The 9,653-nt window shown below is 48.2% G+C and overlaps 1 long non-coding RNA gene across 1 annotated transcript in view; it reads right to left on the reverse strand.

Moving 5' to 3' along the window:
- The window catches only part of LOC115301052, an 11,163-nt gene extending 1,591 nt beyond the window's left edge, over nt 1-9,572 (reverse strand). The window contains exon 1 of the long non-coding RNA XR_003912955.1: nt 9,458-9,572. This is a non-coding gene — a long non-coding RNA (uncharacterized LOC115301052). The remainder of the gene's footprint in view (nt 1-9,457) is intronic.
- Between the last annotated feature and the right edge of the window lie 81 nt (nt 9,573-9,653).

Below are 9,653 nucleotides of genomic sequence, written 5' to 3' on the forward strand. Positions count from 1 at the left end.
CTCAGTCCCACGGGGCTCCCCCAGGAGTGAGACAGCGATCACAAGGAGTGAGTCCCCAGGTTACCCTCGCTTTGGTCTGACTCGGGTACAAACTGGGGCTTCCCATGACCCCTTCCTTGGGTTCGGTAATTTGTTATAATGGTTCATATCACACAGGAAAAAAACTCTACCATAACTAGTTAATTATAAAGGATACAAATGAGGGGCGCCTGGGTGGCTCAGTTGGTTAAGCACCTGATTTGGCTCAGGTCATGAGCTCACAGTTCATGGGTTCAAGCCCTGTGTCAAGCTCTCTGCTGTCAGGATAAAGCCTGCTTCAGACCCTCTGTCCTCCCCCCTCTCTGCCCCTCCCCTGCACTTTCTCTCTCAAAAACATTTTTAAAAAATAAAAAATAAAGGATACAAATCAACAGTCAGATGAAGAGATACATAGGCTGAGGTCTGGCAGGGTCCTGAGTGCAGCAGTTTCCGTCCCAGAGTTGGGGATGTGCCACCTTCCTGGCCCATGGTCACCAACCCAGTAGCTCTTCCAACCACATCACTTAGTTTCTAGGGAGGATCAATCATGGAGCACAACTGATCAGATCAAATCATTGACTGCTGGCAGGTAACAATCTCCAGCCCCTCTCTCCGCCCCAGAGATCAGGGGTAGAGCCGAATGCTCCAATTTTCCAGTCACACGCTTGGTTCTTCAAGCAGCTAGCCCCCAAGCTATCCGTGAGCCCGCCAAGAGTGACCTCATTAGGCCTGGATAAAAGGAGCTTATAACAAACGAGAAAAGATGGTCCTCCCACCCCTACCACTCAGGGAATTTAAAGTATTTCAGAAACTTTTGTGCCAAGAACTGGGGACAAAAACCAAATATATATTTCTTATTACATCACAGTATCCTAACCTAAAATAGAATACTCAGGAATAAATGTAGCCAATGAGTGAAAGATTTGCTGCCTGGAAAAAAATAAAGTTCTGAAAAAAAATTAAAGAACACCTAAATAAATGGAAAGATGTCCCATGCTCATGGATTGGAAGACTTGGGGTCAGTAATCCCCAAAGCTATCTACAAATTCAGTGCAATCCTATCAAAATTCCAACAGCCTTTTGTGCAGAAACGGAAAAGCTGATCCTCAAAATCCTATGGAACTGCATGCAGTCCATGTCTTGGGCTCACCTGTGTGCCTCTAAATCCATATGCTGAAGTCCTACACCCCCAGCACCTCAAAATGTGACCATATTTGAACACAGGACTTTAAAAAATGTGATTAAGGGGCACCTGAGTGGCTCAGTCAGTTGAGCACCTGACTTGATTTCAGGTCAGGTCATGATGTCGCAGATCATGGGTTCAAGCCCCAACTTGGGCTCTGTGCACAGCTTGGAGCCTGCTGGGGCTCCCGCTCCCCCTCTCCCCCTGCCGCTCCCCTTCTCATGCTCTCCCTCTTTCAAAACACATTTTGAAAAAAAAAAAATTGTTTAAAAAAGTTTTAAATAAAATGGTGACTGGGGTGTCTAGGTGGCTTAGTCGGCTGTGTCATCAACACTCAGGTTGATTTCGGCTCAGGTCATGATCTGGCGGTTTGTGGGTTCGGGCTCCACATTGGGCTCTGTGCTGACAGTACAGAGTCTGCTTGGGATTCCCTCTCTTTCTCTCTTTCTCTCTGTCTGTCTGCTGTGCTAGCTTGCTTGCTCTCTCTCTCTCTCTCTCTCTCTCTCTCTCTCTCTCTCTCCCCCAAAATAAATCAACTTAAAAAAAAAAAACTCCTTAAAAAAGAAAATAAAAATTTAAAAAGATGATTAAGTTATAGTGAGGCCATTAAAGGTAGGCCCCAGTGTACTCTGGCTGGTGTCCTTGTAAGAGGAGAGGTGGACACCCGGCAGGACACCAGGGATGCACACACACAGTCACGTGCAAGCCAAGGAGAGGCGGCGGGAGAGACCAGGCCTGCCAGCACTCTGATCCCAGACCTGTAGCCTCCAGAAACGTAAGGAGATAAGCATCTGTTTACTACCCAGGCTTTGGTATATTGTTTTGTTTAGTAAAAATTTTCAAAATGTTTATTTTTTAGAGAGAGAGACAGACAGACAGAGCATGAGTGGGGGAGGAGCAGAGAGAGAGGGAGACACAGAACCCGAAGCAAGTCCACGTCCTGAGCCGTCAGCACAGAGCCCGATGCAGGACTCGAACTCACGAACCGTGAGATCCTGACCCCAGCTGAAGTCAGATGCTTCCTCAACTGAACCACCCAGGCGCCCCCTTTGGTATTGTGTTACAGCAGCCCTAGCAAAGCAATACAACCCAAGCAGCCAAAAAAAAAAATCTGAAAAAGAAGGAAGCTGGACGACTCATACTTAAAAGCTTACTACAAAGCTACAGTAATCAAAATCCTCTGGTAGCGGCACAAAGACAGACTTACAGACCAAAGGAACAGAACTGGGAGTTCCAAAATAAACCCATACGCTTCTGGCCAAATGATTTTTTTAAGTTTATTTATTTTGAGAGCATGAACAAGGGAGAGGTGGAGAGAGAGAAAATCCCAAGCATTCTCTGCGCTGTCAGCACAGAGCCCAATGTGTGTGCGTGCATGCACACACACGCGTGCATGCACACACACACACACACACACACACTTTGCTTATCCATATATCATTTAGTCATTAAAAGGAATGTAATTTCATATATGCTGCAACACAGACGGACCATCAATTGATGGATGGAGAATGTGGCTGTGGTACATATACTGTCACACACACACACACACACACACACACACTCACACACACACACTCACACACACGATGGACTATTACTCAGCCATCAAAAGGAATGAAATCTTGCCATTTGCAACGACATGGGTGGAGCCAGGGAGTGTAATGCTGAGTGAAATCAGTCGGAGACAAATAATATATGACTGGACTCCTATGTGGAATTTAAAAAACGAACAAGCAAAGGGGAAGAAAACAGATAAACCAAGAAACAGCTCTTCCAGAGAACAGGCGGTCTCTGCAGGAGAGGGGCGTGAGGCCGTGGGGTACACAGCTGATGAGGATTAAGGCGTGTAACGGACATGCTGGGCGCCAGGTGATGTCCGGAAATGTGGAGTCACGGTAGCATACACCGGAAACCAATATAAACTATTCTTAACTAACTAGGAGTTAAACAAAACACTTCGAAAAAGAAAGCACCTGCCAAGAGACTTTCCCAATTGAGGATTCACTCCTTCTGTTAGGTTCCTACTTATCTGATTAGGGATAAAAGTCAATGAGTCTGTGATCAGAAATGTCTCCTTAATTATTATTTTCTTCTTTTTCAAAAATTTAATGTCTTATTTATATTTGAGAGAGAGAGAGAGAGAGAGCACAAATGGGGAAGGGAGAGAGACAGACAGACAGACAGACCTAGAATTGAAGGGGCTCCAACCCTCGGACCACGAGATCATGATGCTTAACAGACTGAGCCACCCAGGTGCCCCTCATTTTCTTAAGCAGGCTTCACGCCCAGCGTGGAGCCCTGGGTGGGGCGTGAACTCACAGCCCTGAGATCATGACCCGAGTTGAAATCAAGAGTCAGATGCTCACCCCACTGAGCGCCCCCAGGCACCTCTCTCCTTAAGTCTGAAAGTTACTGCAGAATCTGCTGCGAAAGCAACAGCTGCCCTGTGAAAATCCTCAGACTCTGGCTCAAGCTGCTCCCGATAACAGAATAATTGTTGATGATCTTTAGCAAAGCAAGGTTATCAGTGCTACGGCCCACACCGTGTGCTGTACCTGGATTAATACTTCTGGGAAAGTTGAAACTCAGTTATATTAGATCATAAAACACGCCGCATGGCTTACAAAGGCGACTCCTGGGGCGCCTGGGTGGCTCAGTTGGTTAAGCGTCCGGCTTCGGCTCAGGTCAGATCTCACGGTTCCTGGATTTGAGCCCCGCATCGGGCTCTGTGCTGACAGCTCAGAGACTGGAGCCTGCTTCGGATTCTGTGTCTCCCTCTCTCTCTGTCCCTCCCCTGCTCACACTGCCTCTGTCTCTCAAAAATAAATAAAAAACATTAAACATTTTTTTGTCAAAAGGTGACGCCTGCCACATAGACTTTTTGACTGCTTGGACTTTGATTGATTTGGGTCTTGAGGACCATGGCTTCGAAGTACACTCCACAAACAGTGGAAATTATCCGCTTAAGAGTAATCATCATAATCTCCCTGGTGCGTCGTGGTCTCTCAAAACCTTTAAATGCGCGTTGGTAGCTGCTAATCACCGAACAATCTCCCCAAGGCTGCAGGGCCGCGGAGGAAGAGGGTGGCTGACCTGAAGCGGAAACCTGTGAGCTTCACGCGGCACGAGCGACCCGCCACCTCCTGCGGCCGCCACGCAAAGCCCCGACCAGAGCCGCCGGAACCACAGCCCATTCAGCAGGCAGGCCGCGACCACGGGGCCTAAGAAGGCAGACAAAGTGTATTGCTCTCCCCCGCAGTTATCATGAGGCGAGAGTACCACGGGCTGGGAACCCTGCTCGCTGGAGTACAGCGCACATCTTGGGGACACTTGATACAAGGGAGCAAAAGCGGAGGGGGGTTCCTGGATGGCTCAGTGGGTGAAGCCTCCAACTCGTGGTTTCGGCTCAGATCATGATCTCGTGGTTCGTGGGATCAAGCCCCACACTGGGCTCTACGTGGAGTCTGTTTGAGATTCTCCCCCCCTCTCTCTGCCCCTCCCCTGCTTGGGGGCTCTCCCTCTCTTCCTCTCTCCCAAAATAAATAAACTTTAAGGGGAAAAAAGGTCAGCAAAGTGCCCTGTCTACGTGGAGGCAAAGAGTCTGTGAACCAAACCACTATCATCAGACACTGTTTTAACCCTTCAAATCCAGCTCCTCTACCTTCTCCCTGATGGAGAGCTCCGTTCCAAGCTGCCATAGAAATGGCTTCAAAGCCAAAGATCTCTTCTGTATCCATTCAGAGAACCCAAACTGACTTCAATTTTACGATGGCTCTCGGAAACCAAACCCCAGGAACCTGTGACTGGTCACACCACGGCTTCCCCGCGTGGCACCCGAAGGGGTGCGCAGTACCCAACGTCATGTCAGCCCACGCCACTGCACTCGGAGTCTGCACGTTGGCAAAGGTAACAGTGCCACCACTTACAATGCCAGGGATGCCGTTGGAGCCTCCCGCACTGTTGGCACAATCTGGAGATCCTGTGGATTCTTCACCTCTGTGGACACGACTGTCGGTGACGAGCATGTAACTGTTACACTTTTACAGTCTATTCGTCTCGTGACCAAACTTAACTATTGTTCACGGTCCAGCCTGTACTGAGGAGACTGACCTCCCCTCGCTGGGAACGCCAGGGCTGACAAGACTGACCACACACAGGGCTGAAAACAGAGCCCCCATCCTCTCTCTACCCAGTTTATAAACCTGCTCTCACCCCCGTGTGATGTAACGGACTGTCGGGCAGAGATCCTGGAATCTGCCAAAGACGCGGATTCACGAGAGCGCCGTATGTTTACCAGACAGAGGACACGCTGGCCACATGGATGTCCTGTACCCCCCTCCTTTCTACCCCTCTGCTTGCCCTTCCCTCCCATCAGATGGGACACAGGTACAGACGAGGGAACATTAAGGAACCCAGATCTGTCCTTCGAGGCTTCCCCTGGACCCAGCAGCATTCTCCACATGGATTTTATAGACTTACCACCAGCTTCAGGCTCTTTCTACAACTTGGTCATTGTCTGCGTGGCTCATGAACGGACTGAATGCTATCCCACTAGGGACACTTGAGGCCACAACATTGGTAGAGAAATTAATAACAGATTGTCTATCCTGGCATTCCTTTGTGGATTATGGCAGACCAAAGTGCTCGTTGGTAGCAGAACCAAACTACTTGCTTAAAAAACTCTGAGCTACTTTCATCCCTCACTCCATTCTCAATCATACAGACAAGTGGAATCTAAAAATTGATACCAAAAAAAAAAAAAAAAAAAGGACTTTAGGAAAATCTGTGAAGGAATACCTGGGTGGCTCAGTCGGTTAAGCGTCCGACTTCGGCTCAGGTCATGATCTCACAGTTGGTGGGTTCGAGCCCCACATCGGTCTCTGTGCTGACGGCTCAAAGCCTGGAGCTGCTTTGGATTCTGTGTCTCCTTCTCCCTCTGCCTCTCCCCCTTCCCCGCTCATGCTCTGTCTCTCTCTCGGTCTCAAAAATAAGTAAAAACATTACAAATTTTTTTTAAAAAAAAAAAGGAAAAATCTGTTAAGAGAGGGCTTGAATAACTAGAAGCATTACCTCTGTCCTCTGTAAAAATCTAGATTCCACTACATAGGAGACGTGGATTGACCCCTTCTGAAATAGTTTTTCATCATCCTGGGCCCACTGGCATCTCTGAGGTTTCTGTTCCTAGACCGAGTGAACATCACGGGGATGTCAGTTAACAATGTAATGCTGTAACTAGCTCTAGTTATGCAAGAGCTAACAAGTCATCAACAGGTAAAAAACACATGAACTCCGCCAACTGAAAAGCCTTACTATCCCTTTCAACCGGGAGACTGGGTGTGCATGACGATTTTTTAGAAGCATGAAGTGTCACCTTACTGGGAAAGAACATACGAGACACCGCTAACCTAGGCGCCTGAGTGGCCCAGTGGGTTAAACGTCCGACTTCAGCTCAGGTCATCGACTTACGATTTGTGGGTTCGAGTTCTGTGTCGGGCTCTGTGCTGACAGCTCAGAGCCTGGAGCCTGTCTTCAGATTCTGTGTCTCCCCCTCTCTCTGCCCCTCCCCTGCTCACCCTGTTTCTCTCTCAAAAATAAACATTAAAAAATACATATATAAAATATATATATTTATGTATGTGTGTATACACACACACACACACACACACACACACACACACACACACACACACACTGCAAACCTACACCTGCCATAGAAATTAAAGAAAAATCCTCCGAGAGTCACGAGAACCACACCAAGCGAGACCCAGATCACTCCCTGCAGGACAATGGGACGATCTCAAAGTAAGGACTTGCAGAGCCAATTTCCAGGTTCTGAAAGCAGACAGCAACACCAAGCACACACACCCCCAGGTCACATCTCAGAAACTTTTGCCTCCACCTGTATTCTCCTCCCTTGAAGTGTCTCTTCACGCTAAGAGGAAAAAAAAAAAATCAGTTAAGTCAACCTCGCTTTCTCAGTGCTGATTCAGAGACTAACTGGATATTGCCTGTCTCGATCTATCCTATTTATCCAAGGATCCTCCACGACGCGCTATTTTTCAAGCTGCATCTCCCTCCTGTTAACAAGCCAGGCGCAAACCCAACATCCCTTCACACTGGTTTTTAAAATCCTTGGCCACATTCACTCATCAATCTGACAGTTGGTTATGCTGACGCCTAAATAGCATTATAGGACCCGAACTAGTAGTCACTGCTGCCGACATGGGCCCCTGGTGGGTGCACAACAGCGCTGGAGCAAAGTACATGCTACGCACAGCCAGAAAAACAACGTCACGCTCCTTCTCCTTGCTGGAACGTAACTGGGCTCAGAAAAACCTCTCTGGAGACTCAAGGGCTGTCCCCTGCTCAGCTAGAGGCACTGGAAACAGACACAGCTCTGTGCAGACATCCCTAGGTGACATCCGGGACACCGCCGCAGACCCGCGCTGGACTGGCTTCCGCAGGGGCACCCTCTAACCCCTCGAAGGGCATAAGCATTTCAAGTACAGCCTCTTAAGGCACAAACATTTGCCAAATTATCAACCGTTTCAGCTGGTTCACAGGGCATCCTCTAGGAAAGAAAACCCAAAAAACCAAAACAATGTGGATAGACCATGCTTCCTCAGTACAATCAGCCAGTCACACACACACACACACACACACACACACAAAGACAAACACTATATGAATCCACTTGTGCGAGCCATTTGGAATAGGCAAATTCATAGACACAGAAAGCAGAATCAAGGCCACCAGAGGCTGGGGTGAGGGAAATAGGGAGTTATTGTCTAATGGGTAGAGTTTTGTTAGAGGCTGTGAAAGGGTCTTAGAAACGAAGATGGTAACTGGACCGCTGTCGACATATTTATGCCACGGACTCGTACACTGACCAGGGGGGTAAACTGATAAACATCATGCTGTGCGTTATCACAGTTAAATACAAACCTCACGGAACTGATGATGGTTTCGTCCATGGGAGCAAATGAAATTTACTGGTGACAGATTTAGGTATTTTCTGCAAAATACGGATGGATGAGGAACATGCTGAATTGCCGTGGCTTTTAAACACTTTACAATTTTGCAAGCTTTGAAATTTGTTCAAAGAAGCCTTTTTCTGCTCCACGCAGATTTCTACAACCAACAGCTCCAACACTAGCCCAGCTGATCCCCGCTTCAGGTCCTACTGGATTCGCTAGTTCTCGTCGTTAAAAATACTCTCACCTGGGGGTTCGAAGCCACCTGCTCAGAGGCTAAACCTCAGGCTTTGAAACTTAGCGTCGACTCTTGCATGAACACCGGCGCCGTATTGATAACACTTTTTTCTGATTCGAGAGCCAAGAAAAACCATTCAAAATCATTTGCCTTGTTTGCATTAATAATTGTTAAGAAATAAAATGCCACGATATGGTGATGGGTGTGACCCTCAAAGCACTACTGAAAATGTAAAAACACCATTCTTAACCATTCTCAACTCTCACCCAAACGGCCCCGCGATGGTTTGCTGAGCCCTGCAGTTAAAAAAGAGAAAATAAGCTTCGTTCACATCCCTCACCACGGGGTCGTTTCGTCCACTCTCTGATGAGGGGAAGGAGGCAAACTCAGGAAAAGCAGAAAGAAGGGAAAACTTCAAGTGCTGTTTTTTTTAAACTATGGATAAAAGAGCCATCTGACAAATTTAACTTTGCAAAGAAAGAAAACACAATGTTGAAAATGGTAAATAGACGGAGAGCGTTTCTCATTTCAGCGCAACTATGGACTGTCCTGATAAAGTTGACCGAGACCGCAAGGGACAAGGATGTTAGGAGAGGAGGCGAATTCTGTGTTTCAGGGCAAAGCGCGCATTGCTAGGAAGCAACAACCGTAGGGTTCTACCAGGTGCCCACCCGTGCCTGCGCGGCGGCCGTGCCACAGCTCCGTCAACTGCCAACCCCTGATGGCAAGCCGACAGTCCTGACCCGCAGGTGCGCAAATAAACAGATTCTGTCGGCGATAGAGTTGACGCACTTCCTGACTGTGGAGAAAATCAGGTTCGTGTCCATTTACAAAGTCCTTTCAACAGTCCTTGACTCCACAGTGTCGACTGATAGGGACATGTTCTCAACTCCCTCACTGAGTAAACAACAACAACAAACAATGCTTGTGTTTAATTGGTATCTATCTGTATGAGAGCCGTTTCCCTCCGCGTGGGTGTTGAAAACTAACCTTTAACATAAATAGCCAAGGACGATACAGAACAAAAAGGAGAACAAGTACCTCCGTACGTTTCGGGAGCACGTTTCGATCTTTAAGGAGCAGAGCGCCCGCGACGCGGAAGGCGGAAAGCGGAAAGCTGCTCGCGGGTCCAGGCCGAGCCCCTTTTAAGTGCGACCCAGACCCCCACCGGGCGGCGCGCCCCGCCCCTGCGCAGACCCCGCCCCGCCCCGCCCCGCCCCTGCGCGGACCCCGCCCA

This window comes from Suricata suricatta, chromosome 9, assembly GCF_006229205.1.
Source record: "Suricata suricatta isolate VVHF042 chromosome 9, meerkat_22Aug2017_6uvM2_HiC, whole genome shotgun sequence".
Taxonomy (NCBI): domain Eukaryota; kingdom Metazoa; phylum Chordata; class Mammalia; order Carnivora; family Herpestidae; genus Suricata; species Suricata suricatta.